The 20,650-nt window shown below is 43.0% G+C and overlaps 1 protein-coding gene across 1 annotated transcript in view; it reads right to left on the bottom strand.

Moving 5' to 3' along the window:
- Positions 1-4,608, bottom strand: part of SALL2 (spalt like transcription factor 2) — a 915,550-nt gene extending 910,942 nt beyond the window's left edge. Inside the window, exon 1 of the transcript XR_007475760.1 lies at positions 3,616-4,608. The gene's annotated coding sequence lies outside the window, so the exon portion shown is untranslated. The remainder of the gene's footprint in view (positions 1-3,615) is intronic.
- Positions 4,609-20,650: the final 16,042 nt, after the last annotated feature.

The following is a 20,650-nucleotide window of genomic DNA, read 5'->3' on the forward strand; positions in this document are numbered from 1 at the left end:
GCACTGCCCTAAAAAATAGAAGACCAAGTGGCTCCCCAAACCTAGGAGTGTTTCTAGGAGTACTTCCGGAGTTCCTTTGTTTCGCTGGTCCCTCACCTCCAATTCATCAGGAAGGCCTGTCAGTTGCACCATGAAGTGTGTCTCCAGTGCATCCACTTCTCTCCACCGCCACTCCCACCACCTCCCACCAACACCACCATCTCTTGTCAGGACCACGGCAATAACGCCCCTTGTCAGGTCCCCTTGCTTCTGCTCTTGCCCCTGGACCATCTCCTCTGCAGGTCTTTATAAAATGTAAATCTCATGATGCCAGCAGGGCCTCCCTTCCTGGGCCTGTGACCCACTGTACATGGTGGGATCTCTGCCCTCTGTCCAATCTCCCTGCACGTCCTCTCCTGCCTCTGTCACTCCCCTTCAACAGCTGTGGCCTTCCTTTGCTCCTCTACCTGCCTCCCTCTTCTAGGTCCCTGAAACTCTGCTTCCAGGTTTTCACAAATCTCAGCTCAAAGAGGCTTTCCCTGGCAAGTAAATTAGTCACTCACCTGGGTACCCAGAGTCACCCTCGATTTCACCTCTTATTTTCCCTCACATCACTATTTGTCATCATCAGGTTTCTACACGTTTATTATTTGTCTTTCCCTTCTCACCCCATATACACATACATATACACCATCATGTAAGCTGCATGAAGGCAGGGCCTTGCTTATTTGTTCACTGATCTGTCCCAGCCCCTAGGACTGTGTCTGCCACGTAACTGACAACCAACAAATATTTGTGAACAAAGGAATATAACTTTGTCCACTTAAAAACTCACCAATGGGGCTTCCCTGGTGGTGCAGTGGTTGGGAGTCCGCCTGCCGACGCAGGGGACACGGGTTCGTGTCCCAGTCCGGGAAGATCCCACATGCCGCGGAGCGACTGGGCCCGTGGGCCATGGCCGCTGAGCCTGCGCGTCTGGATGACTGTGCTCTGCAACTGGAGAGACCACAACAGTGAAAGCCCGCATACCGTAAAAAAAAAAAAAAAAAAAACCTCACCAATGGCATGGATAAGTTTGCCGAATTTGTTTTAAATTTTTTTTATCAAAGTATAATTGATTTACAGTGTTGTGTTAGTTTCTGGTGTGCAACATAGTGATTCAGTTTTATATATATATATATTCTTTTTCATATTCTTTTCCATTATGCATTATTACAGTGTACTGAATATAGTTCCCTGTGCTATATACAGTATTACCTTGTTGTTTATCTATTTTATATATAGTGGTTTGTATCTGCTAATCCCAACTCCTAATTTATCCCTCCCCCAACCCCTTTCCCCTTTGGTAACCATAAATTTGTTTTTTATGTCTGTGAATCTGTTTCTCTTTCATAAATAAGTTTACTTTTGTCATTTTTTAGATTCCACATTTAAGTGATATCACACGATATTTGTCTTTTTCTGACTTACTTCACTTAGTATGATAATCTCTAGGTCTATCAATGTTGCTGCAAATGGCATTATTTCATTCTTTTTTATGATTGAGTAGTATTCCATTTTATATATATATATATATATATATCTCACATCTTCTTTATCCATTTTCTGTTGATGGACATTAAGGTTGCTTCCATGTCTTGCCTATTGTAAATAGTAAGGTTGCCAGATTCAGTGAATAAAAACACAGGACACCCAGTTAAGTTTCCATTTCAAATGAAAAACAAAAAAACTTTTAAGTAATAATTGGGACTTGCCATATTTAGGATATATTTACTCTAAAAAGGTATTCGTTGTTTATCTGAAATTCAAATTTCACTGGAAATTTTGCATTTTATCTGGTAGCCCTTGTCGTGAAGATTAGCAAAAGTGCACACCAGGAAGTCTGCAGCCCGTGTGAGCATCCCCAGGCCCTCGGCTGTGGAAGAGGCAGGGTCAGCAACGGGGCTGCTCTGTCTGATCAGCTGCTGCCAGGCCTGCACTGCCCCCTGCAGGCAGGTGTCCCCTCTCAAAGGCACCAGCCCCTCTGCTGGGGAGAAGGCCACTTCAGAACTTCCCACTCTCAGATATTTCACCGGCTCTAGCAGTCCCCAGTCAGTCTCTGGGAGTCTGTCCTTGTTCTAAAGATGTTGCCAGGCATGATATTCATGAGAGCTGAGTGTTCCCTTCCTGATCTAGGCAGTATAACAGTTAACAAATTAAACTGCTGCTCTTCTTCTGATGGCCCAACCTCAGTTACATCTGCCCATACCCGAGAACAGAGGAAAGGGCTTCAAAACCCTCACTCAGAGGGACAAGCCCTCTCCCTAATCCTTCACATGGAGACCTCCTTGGGTGGCACATCATGAAACTCCCCACCATGATGTCCTTCCAACACTCCTTGAAAGGCATCCCTTCAGGAAGGGCACTTCTCAGAACAGCAGTGCAGTGTCATGGTTAAGGAGTGGGGTTCCGGATCCAGACTGCTTGGGTTCCTATCAGCTCCAGCATGTACTTGCTGTGTGACCCCAAACACGACCTAACCCTTCCAAGCCTCACTTTCTCCATCTGTAAAATGAAGATGATAATAATAATACCTTTTTCACAGGACTATTGGATAATTAAATGAAATAACACATGCAATACACCCAGCAAGTGATCTAAGAACGCTAGGCATTGCTGCTATTGTCATTTTTATGAAATAGACTGATGAATAAATTTCCTAAGAGCTTGAGTCTCATCAAAGACGTTCAGAAATAAGATGCTGAGTAAATCTAAAATATAAAGTTGTGAAATCTGGCAAAAAAAAACCCAAACCATGTTGTACCAATCGATGGCAAAAAAAAAAGTGACTCACATCCTTCATTTGCTGTCATTGCTGTAAGTGTGTCATTGAGCTCTGCACTCTCCCGAGACCTGAGCCAGCTGTGCTCATCCCAAACCCCCAAGAGCACTGGGAACATGGGAAATGAGCCTGCTAGCCCACTGTCCTATGTCTTCCAAAGGTTTCAACAGGCTTGTTCATGGGAGACCACAATGTACAAGAGAGTGACCGCCAAAGTTTAGGGCTAAGAGAGACTCAAGATTTAATGACCTATTACAGATGTATTGTCCTTGAACTTCCCTACCCCATCTCCCTTAAACCTATTGATGTCTGCATCTGAGCAGTTTCCGCAGTCAGTGAGCGCCCTGGGCTGACTTTCATTAGCCCAAAACCACCACTCAACAGAGGCTTTCAGAGGCTTCCGGGAAGATGGCGGAAGAGTAAGACGCGGAGATCACCTTCCTCCCCACAGATACACCAGAAATACATCTACACGTGGAACAACTCCTACAGAACACCTACAGAACGCTGGCAGAAGGCCTCAGACCTCCCAAAAGGCAAAAAAAAACCCCACATACATGGGTAGGGCAAAAGAAAAAAGAATAAACAGAGACAAAAGGATAGGGACGGGGCCTGCACCAGTGGGAGGGAGCCGTGAAGAAGGAAACGTTTCCACACACTAGGAAGCCCCTTCGCGGGCGGAGACTGCGGGTGGCGGAGGGGGAAAGCTTCGGAGCCACGGAGGAGAGCGCAGCACAGCACAGCACAGCAACAGGGGTGCGGAGGGAAAAGCAGAGAGATTCCCGCACAGGGGGTCAGGGCCGACCGGCACTCACCAGGCCGAGAGGTTTGTCTGCTCACCTGCCGGGGCGGGCGGGGCTGGGAGCTGAGGCTCGGGCTTCGGTCGGAGCGCCGGGAGAGGACTGGGGTTGGCGGCGTGAACACAGCCTGCAGGGGGTTACTGCGCCACCGCTAGCCGGGAGGGAGTCCGGGGAAAAGTCTGGACCTGCCGAAGAGGCAAGAGACTTTTTCTTCCCTCTTTGTTTCCTGGTGCGCGAGGAGAGGGGATTACGAGCGCTGCTTAAAGGAGCTCCAGAGATGGGCGCGAGCCGCGGCTAAAAGCGCAGACCCCAGAGACGGGCAGGAGACGCTAAGGCTGCTGCTGCCGCCACCAAGAAGCCTGTGTGCGAGCACAGGTCACTATCCACACCTCCCCTCCTGGGAGCCTGTGCAGCCCGCCACTGCCAGGGTCCCGGGATCCAGGGACAACTCCCCTGGAAGAACGCACGGCGCGCCTCAGGCTGGTGCAACATCACGGCGGCCTCTGCCGCCACATGCTCGCCCCGCCCTCCGTGCCCCTCCCTCCCGCCGGCCTGAGTGAGCCGGAGCCCTCGAATCAGCGGCTCCTTTAACCCCGTCTTGTCTGAGCGAAGAACAGACGCCCTCCAACGACCTACACGCAGAGGCGGGGCCAAATCCAAAGCTGAGCCCCTGGGAGCTGTGAGAACACAGAAGAGAAAGGGAAATGTCTCCCAGAAGCCTCAGAAGCAGCGGATTAAAGCTCCACAATCAACTTGATGTACCCTGCATCTGTGGAATACATGAATAGACAACGAATCATCCCACATTAAGGAGGTGGACTTTGAGAGCAAGATTTATGATTTTTTCCCCTTTTCCTCTTTTTATGAGTGTGTATGTGTATGCTTCTGTGTGAGATTTTGTCTGTATAGCTTTGCTTCCACCATTTGTCCTAGGGTTCTATCTCTCTGTTATTTTCTTTTTAATTTTTTTCTTAATAATTATTTTTTATTGTAATAATTTTATTTTACTTTATCTTCTTTTTTCTTTCTTTCTTTCTTTCCTTCCTTCCTTCCTTCCTTCCTTCCCTCATTTAGACAACAAATCATCCCAAATTGAGGAGATGGACTTTGAGAGCAAGATTTATGATTTTTCCCCTTTTCCTCTTTTTGTGAGTATGTATGTGTATGCTTCTGTGTGAGATTTTCTCTGTATAGCTTAGCTTCCACCATTTGTCCTAGGGTTCTATCCGTCCTTTTTTTTTTTCTTTTTTTTCTCTTAATAATTATTTTTTATTTTAATACCTTTATTATATCTTACTTTATTTTATTTTATCTTCTTTCTTTCTTTTTTCCCTCCTTCCCTCCTTCCTTCCTTCCTTCCTCCCTCCCTCCCTCCCTCCTTTCTTTCTTTCTACTTATACTAATTCTTTCTTTCTACTTTTTCTCCCTTTTATTCTGAGCCGTGTGGATGAAAGGCTCTTGGTGCTACAGCCAGGAGTCAGTGCTGTGCCTCTGAGGTGGGAGAGCCAACTTCAGGACACTGGTCCACAAGAGACCTCCCAGCTCCACATAATATCAAACGGCAAAAATCTCCCAGAGATCTCCACTCAACACTAGCACCCAGCTTCACTCAACGACCAGCAAGCTACAGTGCTGGACATCCTGTGCCAAACAACTAGCAGGACAGGAACACAATCCCACCCATTAGCAGAGAGGCTGCCTAAAATCATAATAAGTCCACAGACACCCCAAAACACACCACCAGACGTGGACCTGCCCACCAGAAAGACACGATCCAGCCTCATCCACCAGAACACAGGCACTAGTCCCCTCCACCAGGAAGCCTACACAATCCACTGAACCAACCTTAGCCACTGGGGACAGACACCAAAAACAATGGGAACTACGAACCTGAAGCCTGCAAAAAGGAGACCCCAAACACAGTAAGATAAGCAAACTGAGAAGACAGAAAAACACACAGCAGATGAAGGAGCAAGATAAAACCCCACCAGACCTAACAAATGAAGAGGAAATAGGCAGTCTACCTGAAAAAGAATTCAGAATAATGATAGCAAAGACAATCCAAAATCTTGAAAATAGAATACACAAAATGCAAGAAACATTTAACAAGGACCTAGAAGAGCTAAAGATGAAGCAAACAATGATGAACAGCACAATAAATGAAATTTAAAATACTCTAGATGGGATCAATAGCAGAATAACTGAGGCAGAAGAATGGATAAGTGACCTGGAAGATAAAATAGTGGAAATAACTACTGCAGAGCAGAATAAAGAAAAAAGAATGAAAAGAACTGAGGACAGTCTCAGAGACCTCTGGGACAACATTAAACACACCAACATTCAAATAATAGGGGTTCCAGAAGAAGAAGAGAAAAAGAAAGGGACTGAGAAAATATTTGAAGAGATTATAGTTGAAAACTTCCCTAATATGGGAAAGGAAATAGTTAATCAAGTCCAGGAAGCACAGAGAGTCCCATACAGGATAAATCCAAGGAGAAATGCACCAAGACACATATTAACCAAACTGTCAAAAATTAAATACAAAGAAAACATATTAAAAGCAGCAAGGGAAAAACAACAAATAACACACAAGGGAATCCCCATAAGGTTAAAAGCTGATCTTTCAGCAGAAACTCTGCAAGCCAGAAGGGACTGGCAGGACATATTTAAAGTGACAAAGGAGAAAATCCTGCAACCAAGATTACTCTACCCAGCAAGAATCTCATTCACATTTGATGGAGAAATTAAAACCTTTACAGACAAGCAAAAGCTGAGAGAGTTCAGCACCATCAAACCAGCTTTACAACAACTGCTAAAGGAACTTCTCTAGGCAAGAAACACAAGAGAAGAAAAAGACCTACAATAACGAACCCAAAACAATTAAGAAAATGGGAATAGGAACATACATATCAATAATTACTTTAAATGTAAATGGACTAAATGCTCCCACCAAAAGACACAGATTGGCTGAATGGATACAAAAACAAGACCCATATATTTGCTGTCTACAAGAGACCCACTTCAGACCTGGAGACACATACAGACTGAAAGTAAGGGGATGGAAAAAGATATTTCATGCAAATGGAAACCAAAAGAAAGTGGGAGTAGCAATTCTCATATCAGACAAAATAGACTTTAAAATAAAGACTATTAGAAGAGATAAGAAGGACACTACATAATGATCAAGGGATCGATCCAAGAAGAAGATATAACAATTGTAAATATTTATGCAGCCAACATAGGAGCACCTTAACACATAAGGCAAATACTAACAGCCATAAAAGGGGAAATCGACAGTAACACATTCATACTAGGAGACTTTAACACCCCACTTTCACCAATGGACAGATCATGCAAGATGAAAATAAATAAGGAAACACAAACTTTAAATGATACATTAAACAAGATGGACTTAATTCATATTTATAGGACATTTCATCGAAAAACAACAGAATACACATTTTTCTCAAGTGCTCATGGAACATTCTCCAGGATAGATCATATCTTGGGTCACAAATCAAACCTTGGTAAATTTAAGAAAATTGAAATTGTATCAAGTATCTTTTCTGACCACAATGCTATGAGACTAGATATCAATTATAGGAAAAGATCTGTAAAAAATACAAACACATGGAGGCTAAACAATACACTGCTTAATAACAAAGTGATCACTGAAGAAATCAAAGAGAAAATAAAAAAATACCTAGAAACAAATGACAATGGAGAAACGATGATGCAAAATCTATGGGGTGCAGCAAAAGCAATTCTAAGAGGGAAGTTTATAGCAATACATTCCCACCTTAAGAAACAGGAAACATCTCGAATAAACAACCTAACCTTGCACCTAAAGCAATTAGAGGAAGAAGAACAAAAAAATCCCAAAGTTAGCAGAAGGAAAGAAATCATAAAAATCAGATCAGAAATAAATGAAAAAGAAATGAAGGAAATGATAGCAAAGATCAATAAAACCAAAAGCTGGTTCTTTGAGAAGATAAACAAAATTGATAAACCATTAGCCAGACTCATCAAGAAAAAAAGGGAGAAGACTCAAATCAATAGATTTAGAAATGAAAAAGGAGAAGTAACTATTGACACTACAGAAATACAAAAGGTCATGAGAGATTACTACAAGGAACTCTATGCCAATAAAATGGACAACCTGGAAGAAATGGACAAATTCTTAGAAATGCACAACCTGCCAAGACTGAATCAGGAAGAAATAGAAAATATGAACAGACCAATCACAAGCACTGAAATTGAGACTGTGATTAAAAATCTTCCAACAAACAAAAGCCCAGGATCAGATGGCTTCACAGGCGAATTCTATCGAACATTTAGAGAAGAGCTAACAGCTATCCTTCTCAAACTCTTCCAAGATACAGCAGAGATAGGAACACTCCCAAACTCATTCTACGAGGCCACCATCACCCTGATACCAAAACTAGACAAGGATGTCACAAAGATAGAAAACTATAGGCCAATATCACTGATGAACATAGATGCAAAAATCCTCAACAATAGCAAACAGAATCCAACAGCACATTAAACGGATCATACATCATGATCAAGTGGGGTTTATTCCAGGAATGCAAGGATTCTTCAATATATGCAAATCAATCAACGTGATACACCATATCAACAAATAGAAGGAGAAAAACCATATGATCATCTCAATAGATGCAGAAAAAGCTTTCGACAAAATTCAACACCCATTTTTGATAGAAACCCTGCAGAAAGTAGGCATAGAGGGAACTTTCCTCAACATAATAAAGGCCATATATGACAAACCCACAGCCAACATCGTCCTCAATGGTGAAAAACTGAAAGCATTTCCACTAAGATCGGGAACAAGACAAGGTTGCCCACTCTCGCCACTCTTATTCAACGTAGTTTTGGAAGTTTTATCCCTAGCAATCAGAGAAGAAAAGGAAATAAAAGGAATCCAAATCGGAAAAGAAGAAGTAAAGCTGTCACTGTTTGCAGATGACATGATACTATACATAGAGAATCCTAAAGATGCTACCAGAAAACTACTAGAGCTAATCAATGAATTTGGTAAAGTAGCAGGATACAAAATTAATGCACAGAAATCTCTGGCATTCTTATACAGTAATGATGAAAAATCTGAAAGTGAAATCAAGAAAACACTCCCATTTACCATTGCAACAAAAAGAATAAAATATCTAGGAATAAACTTACCTAAGGAGACAAAAGACCTGTATGCAGAAAATTATAAGATACTGATGAAAGAAATTAAAGATGATACAAATAGATGGAGAGATATACCATGTTCTTGGATTGGAAGAATCAACATTGTGAAAATGACTCTACTACCCAAAGCAATCTACAGATTCAATGCAATCCCTATCAAACTACCACTGGCATTTTTCACAGAACTAGAACAAAAACTTTCACAATTTGTATGGAAACACAAAAGACCCCGAATAGCCAAAGCAATCTTGAGAACAAAAAACGGAGCTGGAGGAATCAGGCTCCCTGACTTCAGACTATACTACAAAGCTACAGTAATCAAGACAGTATGGTACTGGCACAAAAACAGAAAGATAGATCAATGGAACAGGATAGAAAAGCCAGAGATAAACCCATGCACATATGGTCACCTTATCTTTGATAAAGGAGGCAGGAATGTACAGTGGAGAAAGGACAGCCTCTTCAATAAGTGGTGCTGGGAAAGCTGGACAGGTACATGTAAAAGTATGAGATTAGATCACTCCCTAACACCATACACAAAAATAAGCTCAAAGTGGATTAAAGACCTAAATGTAAGGCCAGAAACTATCAAACTCTTAGAGGAAAACATAGGTAGAACACTCTATGACATAAATCACAGCAAGATCCTTTTTGAACCACCTCCTACAGAAATGGAAAGAAAATCAAAAATAAACAAATGGGACCTAATGAAACTTCAAAGCTTTTGCACAGCAAAGGAAACCATAAACAAGACCAAAAGACAACCCTCAGAATGGGAGAAAATATTTGCAAATGAAGCAACTGACAAAGGATTAATCTCCAAAATTTATAAGCAGCTCATGCAGCTCAGTAACAAAAAAACAACCCAATCCAAAAATGGGCAGAAGACCTAAATAGACATTTCTCCAAAGAAGATGTACAGACTGCCAACAAACACATGAAAGAATGCTTAACATCATTAATCATTAGAGAAATGCAAATCAAAACTACAATGAGATATCATCTCACACCAGTCAGAATGGCCATCATCAAAAAATCTAGAAACAATAAATGCTGGAGAGGGTGTGGAGAAAAGGGAACCCTCTTGCACTGTTGGTGGGAATATAAATTGATACAGCCACTGTGGAGAACAGTATGGAGGTTCCTTAAAAACTACAAATAGAACTACCGTATGACCCAGCAATCCCACTACTGGGCATATACCCTGAGAAAACCATAATTCAAAAAGAGTCATGCATCAGAATGGTCACTGCAGCTCTGTTTACAATAGCTCAGAGATGGAAATAACCTAAGTGTCCATCATTGGATGAATGGATAAAGAAGATGTGGCACATATATACAATGGAATATTACACAGCCATAAAAAGAAACGAAATTGAACTGTTTGTAATGAGGTGGATAGACCTAGAGTCTGTCATACAGAGTGAAGTAAGTCAGAAAGAGAAAGACAAATACCATATGCTAACACATATATATGGAATTAAAAAAAAAGTGTCATGAAGAACCTAGGGGTAAGACATGAATAAAGACACAGACCTACTAAATGGACTTGAGGATATGGGGAGGGGGAAGGGTAAGCTGTGACAAAGCGAGAGACAGGCATCGACATATATACACTACCAAACGTAAGGTAGATAGCTAGTGGGAAGCAGCCGCATAGCACAGGGAGATCAGCTCGGTGCTTGTGACCGCCTGGAGGGGTGGGATAAGGAGGGTGGGAGGGAGGGAGACGCAAGAGGGAAGAGATATGGGAACATATGTATATGTATAACTGATTCACTTTGTTATAAAGCAGAAACTAACACACCATTGTAAAGCAATTATACTCCAATAAAGATGTTAAAAAATTTTTAAATAAATAAAAGTTTAAAATAAATATACAGAGGCCTTCATGCCTGGCGGGGTCCCAGGGATTTGGTAAACAAGCCACTCTTGTCCCAGGCTTGGACCTTGATCACTATTATCACTCAAAAAAAGGGACTTTTCTCCCAGTTTCTTCTGAGGCGGGCAGCTTTGTTTCTGACCTTACAGCGCCCTCTGCTGTTCTAATTAGCCCATCTCCATAAATGGGTCATACTAGAGGTTGGCAGAAAATAGGTCAGGGGAAGAAAATATTCTTTGTTCCGAACTTAAGTCAAAGTTGCTGCTTCTGTTCCCCGATCCCCTTTCAGCCCTGACACTGGCAGGTGCTGCTCTGTTGGCCCAAAGGCCCCATCCTCCCCAGTCACTCAGAGTACTGTCTTCGAGGACATGAGATAGCACCCAACAAGGGTTGATGGGCATTTCCCTGTCAAACAAAAGCCTACTGCAAGAGTAAAGGACACAGGGAAATGTCTTTGGATGGATATAGACAAACATATCTCTTTTTTATGAAAGAATAGAAATGTGATTAAAAGGAAAAGCTTAGAAATATCTGAATGTGTGACAACGGGAGTGAGTGGTCTAGAAAAAGCATTTCCGCATCACTTTCTTCCTGTGCCACATTCCATTCCAGGACCCCCGGGACAGACCTGGGTCGATCGATAAGAAGAAGCATGCCAGGGAGGGACCAAGGTCCAGTAGATGTCTTCCACCCCCAGGACCTCTGTTTGGGGGAAAAATCTTGCTGAAGGCTCTTTAGGCAAGAGTAAGCCACGACGAACGCTACCTCGGTTTGTTTCCCAAAGCCTGCGTTTGAAAGCAAGCTGTGAGGGCAAAGAGATACTCCATGGTTTTACTGTTGCCACCACTGGAGCAGCCTATGGAAGGAACAGTCTTGGTCCAGCCAGGTGAGTGATACCTTTCATGATGGGGCTGTGTGGGACCTGGCCTGACCCTTGCCAACCAGATTTCTCAAGCCATCGGCAGGATATTCTCTCCATTTATTCCCCAGGCATGAGGGCAAACAGGTTATATCTCAATTACCAAGGGCTAGCAGTTGGTAGTAGCTATCTGGAGCACAGTTTTAAGAAGGATTGTGAACTATATGTAAAATAGATAAACAGCAAGGATTTACTGTATAGCAGAGGGAAATATATTATAATAACCTATAATGAAAAAATCAGAAATATATATATAGAGAGAGAGAGAGAGAGAGAGAGAGAACTGAATCACTTTGCTGTATACCTGAAACTAACACAATATTGTAAATCAACTATACTTCAATTAAGAAAAAGAACTGAGGCCACATCTAGACTCAGAGGAGAGGTGTGATGTGTCTATTAGCAATATCTGCCACAGACTTTTTTTTTTTTGTGGTACGCGGGCCTCTCACTGTTGTGGCCTCTCCCGTTGCGGAGCACAGGCTCCGTACGCGCAGGCTCAGCGGCCATGGCTCACGGGCCCAGCCGCTCCGTGGCATGTGGGATCTTCCTGGACCGGGGCACGAGCCCGCGTCCCCTGCATCGGCAGGCGGACTCTCAACCACTGCGCCACCAGGGAAGCCCTGCCACAGATATTTTTGACACCACTTTGTGTGTGCCAAGACCCCTGCTCTAGATGTCAGTCCTGTAATGAGTCCTGCAGAGAAAGACTAATCAGAGCCAACTCTCTGTTGGGTTATCCTTTTGGTAAAGGACAAATTTCTAAATCTCTATCTTTCCCTTGGCTTCCCTGAGACCTCACAGGCCATTTCCCCCACTATCAATTGCTGTGGCCTGCAGCCTAAGAAATAAAATTTTGAAAATGAATTAAGATGTTCTATACCGCTCTTTAAAATTTTAAACACTGCACTGAAACCAAACATTTCCCTTGTGTGGCTTATTCACTGCTTAACAGAGATAATCATACCTGGGCTGGCCAGGAGAGCCACTAAGGATGGGGACTACCCAGGGAAGATCCCTGTTCTCCTGAGTCACAGGAAGGAAGAAGGCAGGATTGGGACTTAGGTTTTCTGTGTTCTAGCCTCAGCTCTGCCTCTATCTACTGGCATGGGCTTGAGCAACTTTACCCCTCAGGGCCTGGGCTTCTTCATCTTTAAACTGAGGACATTGGCCCCGGCAGCTGCTAAGTTCCCTTCCAGGTCTTGCATTCTAGGATGCTAATGCTTGAAGCTGCAGATCTATCCTGAGAGAGTTATGGGTTTATATTCCCCTCTGCATGTTGCTTGAACTCCTCATTGCCCAGCAAGGGGAAAAAGCAAAGCACAATTCTTCAGTGGGAGGTAGCATCATTTCTTGATGAAATGTGTGTGACTCATCAGAGCCTGGAGGTTTGTGCCCAGATGCCAACTTGGAATCCAGTTATTATTGCATCTGGGAGAGAGAAAGTGCTGAAAACAGCCTTTGGGGAGAAAAACAAAACAAAACAAAAAAACATTAATTTGGCAAAAAAAGAAGAAGAAGAAGAAGAAGTCTCTGCATAGTGTGATAACATTTCGATATCTTATTTATCATCTCCATCCCTGAAATCTACTCTGCCCCCTCCTACCTCTGCCCTGACAGAGGGAAGGAGGGCAGACCTTTCCCAGGAAAGATAGGGTACCTGTGGCGGACAGAGAGCTGTCTCCGACTAGTGAGGAAGGAGAACAAAGTTGATGCCACATCCCTTTCAACCATGCTGATGCTTCTGTTTTTTGTAAAGGTGTTCACTCCTGTGGGAATTGGGTTAACAGGAAACTGACATTTGGAGCCAAGACTAGAGTAATCTTGAAACTCAGTAAGTAATATCTGGCAGAATTAATTTTTTTTCATCTGAAAATTGTCAGAGAGTTATTCAAGGGTTCCTTAAGGAATAGGAACAAAAGATTAATGTTTACTACAATTCAATTCAATTTAACAAATATTTATTAAGTGCCCACAGTTTTTCCCAGGGATCATCTGGGCCAGCTTCTGAGGAGATGGTATCATTGCTCTAAGGCAGGAGGGGTTTTGTCAATGGATGAACAACGACAGCAGATTTACCTTTGAGACCCAGACACAGTTAACTGTGGCCCTGAGTAAGTAGCTTAGCTTCAGGGGAGAAAGAAATGTACACAACAGCATGGATAATCTAATACACAAGATAATCAAAAATGTTATTTTATGATTGGCTTTAGCACATATTTCATTATTTTGTAGGGCAGGTTTCTCTTCCCAACTGTAAATTTTCTTGATCTATTAAGTCTATGGAGGGAGAGCTTTTCAAGAATCAATCATACATTTCTGAAATTACGCTCGCCATCAACATAGGAAGAAGTGGTACTTTTTGTCTTTCCAATAATGAAAAAGGGGGGCTGGCATCCCTCCTATACTTGATGCCCACGGGGGTCTCCTTTCCTTTTGTAGGTCAAAACTAACGATGAACCACCAGGCAGTTATGGTTTTTATTGATCTGTACAACAGGGTGGGCAATAAGAAATTGCCTGCGAGATATTCAGGATACAGGGGTCTCAGCTGCCCAGGAAGCCAGGAAAGAACTTTGGACGACCCGCCCCCCCCAACATGGTTGGTCCTGCTTTGCTTATGGCCTGAGTCCTGGGCTGCATTCGTAAGAGAGGGGCAACCCTAAGTGACCTTGCTCATGAAGCTGGCCCCCACTGTGCCCCTAATCACACTAGAGACAGGCTGCATCAGAGAAGGGGAAGTCACAGCCCAGCACTAAGAGGGACTTTTGGTAAAGGGCCCAGGCACTGTGTGAAGAGCACTGAGAAACCCACTTTTGGGAAGGGGACTCAGTTAATTGTAAACCTGGGTGAGTACCTCCATTTCAGACATAGTGTTAACAAAACCCCCTCAGCATCTAACATCTAGCAACCAGAGAGCTGACACCTTTGGCTAGATGATGAATTCCCTTATCCGTTGGGAAAAGACTAAGTATCAAATCACTTTTCCTGTGGGTAAGCAAGAGCCTGTAGTTTATGTAAAGGCTTCAGCTCCTGCGGGAAGGAAGGAAACAGGAAATTTACACTCGGAACCAGGACTCAAGTGAGAGTGAAACTTAGTAAGTACTAGCTTTAAACCAAAGGTGTCAGTTTATTTGGTTTGGTTTTTGAATTATCTGGAAGCTCCAAAGAAAGAACACTTCTCCCTGAGGATTTGGTTCCAAAATTTTGACTTCAAACGTCTAAAAAGATCTAATGTTAAGGCAGACGGTAGGCTTGGAAATCTTTATTTCCCTGTATAATAAGTAGAGACCTACTGTTCTATTCTTTGCTTATTTGTTTTATTTTGTTTAGGAAATAGGGAGGAAGACTAGACGCGCTGAGGGAAAAAAATACATTTGCACAGCATTTTTGGATAGATTAGGTCCAGAGAATCAAATCAAAGCCTAACAGCTCAGAGAGTCCATAAAGACCACCAAACTCACTTCTTTAATTTTGCAAATGAGGACAGTGAAACTCAGAGAGGTTTGTGAACTTGCTCATTGTCTCGCAGCTGAGCCTGGTCCAGGGCAAAGCCAAGACAGCTCATGGCTCTGGACCAGGCCAGACCCAAGGGAAAGAAAACATCATGGTTCTTGACTGAGCAACTTCATTTGAACCCCAAACATTCTTTATCCAAGACTTAGCGAGCTCAAAACAGAACCACAGAGTTCTAAAGGGAGATAAAATCATCGCCTACCTGTTTGCGGGGGAAAGGTGGCTAAAGTCAGAACAGCTAAACTTGATATGAGGGGAAAGGTGCAGCCACCTGCAGACTGAGGCAGAGATGCAAAAAGCCAAAATGAAAATGCTGGTCTTGTCTTCAGACAATTGACTGTGACCATCAAACACTACCTATAAATTCCACAGAGCTAATTTCTCTCCCAGTGGGATTTTATATTCTATGATAGATTGCATCAGCTATGCAATTACTTTGAACCACAGAATGTGTGTACAGAATCGGCGTGCTGAGCCTTCCTGTCTCTTAAAGTGGCAATCATCTCTGGACATATCTCTCAGCTCTGAAGCTCTGGGCTACCGCAAAGAGAGCCACCATCACTTATCCTGTCTTAAAATCTTGGAGGCTGAAGGAAATGTTTAGTTCTTGGGAAGCTCTGCAAAGCTGGGTTCCTTAAATTAACCCCACAGGTTTTTGCAAAGCCCCTCAGCATTGTGTTCAGCAAACCAGTGGCTCTAAAATGACATTTGGGAAAGGGACTCAGCTCACAGTTCATCTTGGTAAGTGGAAGACAGCACTGAACCCTCTTCTTGAAAATGGTATGAGATCCTTTTTACAGTGACTGATGGGGATGTGGCTTCCTGGCCCATCTCCGCTCATATTTAAATCCTGCCTGGCTAAAAGATACCCTCTCCACATCCCCCAAAACGGTCCATCCATGAAGGTGCAGCTGGATACAGCTTTTGCTAAATTCTCACAAAATCACTTACCCTCCTCATCAAACTGCTTGGTGGTTCTTCTGTTGCCCTCACAGCTCTGCTGGTTTACCAGTTAGAGGAAGAGAAGTACCCATGGACTTGAGGATTTTTAGGTCATTGTGAAAAGAGGAACATTGTCCATGTGTTTGCCTTCTGGGGAGGAAAATAATGATGATTTATTAATTGCTTACTATGTGCTAGGCAATGTGCTGCATGCTTTCGATCCATTACCACAGTCAACCCTTATATCAGCTATGTGGGTTAAGTGCTGTTATTATCCTCATTTTATAGAAGGGAACTTTTTTAATTTTTATATTTTATATTTTTATAGAAGCACAGGGAGAGGTTGAGCAACTTCTTCAGATTGACTCAGTGAGAGAGAGGGCCTGGAATTTAATTCTTGAGACTCAGCTTCCAGAGCTAAATATTTACCAGTTGGGGGGATTATGTTTGGGCGGGAAATCACTGACACTTTGGTCTCTAGAGTTGCTAAAATAATCCCTAGAGAAGTGTGCTCTCAGCTAAGCAAGCCAGAGATCAAGCAGCAGGACCACTGCCACCCACCTACAGATCCTAGTCTGTACAGCAGCATCACAGTGCGGGGTCATTCTCCCCACTTTACAGGTAGGGGAAGTGAGGGGCAGCAAGTTAAGGGACTCGCCCTGGGTTTCAAACCCAAGTCTGTCTGACCCCAAAGCCTGAGCTATTCCAATTAATTGCAACTGCCTACCAACTAAGCTAATCAGTCAATTAATGAAGGTAATCTATAACGTTAGGTAAAGATGGATTAAATTGTTTCCATGGACCTCCCCACCCCCTTTTCAGGAATGACCATTTAACTGTGTAATTGCACAACATTGTGTTTCTGCCTTTGTGGTTCCTCTGGGAAAGCGGGAGGAGCCGGGGTTCCCAGCACCTGGTGGAAGGGCCTTGGCAGTATTTGCAAAGCAGTCTGTGAGGGTGTAACTCAGGGCGGATCTGAAAGACTCTTCTTTGGAAAGGGAACGAAACTGACAGTAAGCCCATGTAAGTCTGAATAACTAATGCTTCCAAATTTCTCTCTGGAACCCTGATTCCTAAATTTTCCATTTTCTTTTATAACGCAAGTCCAAACCATGGCAGCCCCATTGGTGGATTCCAACTGAAACAGCCGTTGATGTGTACCTACCTCCCGTGGGACTCTGCTGTTTACCCTCACGTGCTATTTTATCTAATAAACCAGAGTGACAGTGCTACTGCAGCATTAAACTAAGGAGTCAGACTGATAGAAAGTTTAATTTCGTATTAGAACTGGTAGAATTTTCCGTGGGACTAAGAGAAAATCAGTGAACCCTCTGAGCCTCTCGTGTATCCCTCTGTTAAATGAGGGAGGCAGTTCCTACTCCTGTTTTACCAGAGCAGGCATGCTGTGAGGGAAGGTTGGCACATTTCCAACTAAGTGACAAGGAAGAAGGAGGGCCGCAGAAGGTCCATAAACTTTACCACCAGAGCCTCATTATAAAAAGCGCTTTTATCAAGGGGATTCTTGGATGACAGATAAACATTTAAGTAGGTAGTAAGGGGAGTTTGGGCAGCTAAGTTTTTGCAGAGTCTCGTGTCTTCGTGTGGTACCACAGCCACTAATAAGCTGACATTCGGAAGAGGAACGACCTGAGTGTTAGACCAGGTATGTTTTAAAGAAGATGGCTTGTTTCTAAACGTAAGCCACGATTCTTAGAAATTCAGTGAAAGGTCACTGAATTACTCATCCAGTGATTAGCATCTTTGGGGACTTGGTGCCACAGGTCTTTCTGGCGAACATGATAATGAGAGCAGCCTCTGATGGAGCCCCTTTAGGGCTGTTTCTTCAACACCTTTAAGCCCTTGGAAATGTTAAAAGCTGGTTTTTGTTGTTGTTGGAGATGTGTGTCTGACAAATGGAATCTGAACTAAAGTTTTAATGTGTCGGGGCAGAAAGCAGTTAGGGAGAAAGGATATATTAGACTAAAGTACATAGCAACGTAGGGTGGGCAATGCAACCCGACCCAAAGGAAGACAGTGAGATACAGCCTATTGGTATAAACGACTGAGTGACCACTCTCGGGTGAGCTACTTGTCTTCCCAAGGCCTCCATGTTGGTGCAGTTAGGGGAAGAAATTGTCTAATCCCCATAATTCTCAAATTCTTGGAGCCACACCAAGTTGAGTAAAGCCATGTAAGATTTTCTGGTGCTGACGCTGATCACAAGCTGATATTTAGGGAAAGGGTAAGATTGAAAGCAAATATTCAAAATAGTCAGAAAGATCATGAACTGCTGAAAAAAATGCCCCAGGATGCTGTTAACCACTACGTTTCTAACTGGGACTTTTTCATCCTTGCCTTGGCTGAGCTTATCATAGAAGCCCCTTTGGATACCCACTCATTTCTGTGCCCCTCGGTGAAAAGGGGCACTACACTGGGAAGTGTCAGGGAAGGATTCTCTAATCTTATATAATAACAGCCCTTCTCTCCCGCTTGCAATAACCAGAGGGAGATTTTGAGTGCTACCTACCATTCTCAAAACAAATCGATTAATTAACTTGAATGTAGCTGAAATGTTGCTCCATGAGGGAGTCTCTATTTACTACAACAGAAGCTCATTCCAGACAGCCATCTGGGGTTTAACTTTTGCTTACAATTCATAAGAGATACCAACTACCCAATGGATACCTCAAAGTAAAACTTCTACTTTCATGGCCAAATTAGTATCCACATTAGAAAGGCTAGAATCAGGATGTCCTAGTGAGTATTATGTTAGTTCCAGATGACCTTCGTGAAGTCCCTTATGCCTAAAATAGCATGCGATTTAAAACAAGTGTTTCCACGCTGAGCTGTGTGTTCAGTTGCTAACTAGAGTTCAAAGAGCAGGCCAGTCAGCTACCATGTTTCCAAACTGGGTTGGATATGTACAGTCCTCCAGGCACTAGCAATGATAATCAGAAAAGGCACATGTTATTCCATTTTTATTTATAATTCTCATCTCTCCCAGAGAAGTTATAAATTTTCTCCCAAAGTTGTTATATTCATCCTTCTTTTGGTTCCTTTATTTGTGATGTGTACAGAGATGAAATATTGGTTGAGATTCAAAAAACATCTATGAGATTTACCTTAAGCTTTGCCTGTCAGAGAGATTCTAAGAGCTAAAAAGATGGGAAGCTGACATTTGGGAGCTAGATTAAAAAGAAAACTCAATTAACCCCAAGGGGCAACGCTCAGCAGATGGTTATTTAGACATAGGCACGTCAACCCCGCAAGCTTAGTTGCTCAGTTGGCTGCACTGCCCCTATCTTGGGCTTGCCTGGAAGAGTAATAATGACTTGCTCACCCCCAGACCTGTCTTGGGAAGAGAGAAATGTCAGCCTCCAGCCCTAAAAACTCCTTCTGAATTGGTTCATTTCAATAGAGTTTATCATTACACATGGTGTTCTGGAAGTCATAGAAAAAGTGTATTAGAAGCTTCTGCAAATGGAAATGAAATGTAAATTTAGATTGTAAATATAGGACTGCAGTAAATAGATAGCAGGAAAAAAAGATGAAGAGATTAGAAACTTACCACATTTCTCTAACCCTAAAGGGCCTGTTTCTATGAATAGTTTAAAACTATTGAAGAGGAGCGGGGATAAGGAGGAGAACAGAAGCAAACAGATTTTCTCCTAATACTTTCCACTTTGCAAAATTGGAAATTATTTTTCAATCAAATTTCCCTGAGCAGAAGAAAGAAACCATGTCTGTTTTCAGACTTCAGGGTGCATGGGTGGGTGTCCTCTAGAACTGATTCTGAGGAGGGCTCCCTCTGGGAGACAAGTGCTGGCAATGTCTTGGGGGAGGTGGGGGGATTAAGTCCAAAAATAAGTCCAAATAAGTGTGCAGAGAAGACGGGGTCACAGGACAGGATTTCCCCTGGAGTTTCTGCGTTGACTTCTGACCTTTCCTGTCTTAGCCAATGGATTAAGTCCCAGATGAGCAGACCCTAGGATTCAAACCACCAATTTCAAGGAGAAAGCCAGCTTAACTTCACTCAGGAGACCTTGTGTATTCTGATTTGAAAGATTCTTTTAACCCAGCTGTTTTTAGGGAGAGCTCTGTAAAAGCTGAAGGATATTTAAAAAAAAAAAAAAAAAAGTTAAAATTCTGTGAAGTGGAAATAAAGATGTTAGATGTTTGACTGACAAAGAGAATAAAAATATGGTACATGTCTGTAACTGCTAAAGGGGACTTTAACTGCTAAAGGGGACTTTGTCAAGGAGGAAGAAGGCAGCCCCAAAGAGACACTGTCCTAAACCTCCCTGATTTGTGAGATTAGGGCCATTGTCCCCAGCAGGCTCGGGTGCTGAGAGCAGATCAGGCTCCTGTTCGAGGGGGAGAGAGAGGCCTTCCGTGTGTGCAGTTTGTGTAAAGCTCTTTGCTGTGGTGCATCTCTGGGGAGTGCCAGCCAGAAGCTGGTATTCGGGCAAGGAACCAGCCTGACCATCAACCCCAGTGAGTATGAAAGGGTGAAGCCACGTGGGGCTCCCGAGAGCTTTATCCTTTCTAGACCACGTCCCAAAGCCTCTCCTGGACCGGCAC

This window comes from Orcinus orca, chromosome 2, assembly GCF_937001465.1.
Source record: "Orcinus orca chromosome 2, mOrcOrc1.1, whole genome shotgun sequence".
Taxonomy (NCBI): domain Eukaryota; kingdom Metazoa; phylum Chordata; class Mammalia; order Artiodactyla; family Delphinidae; genus Orcinus; species Orcinus orca.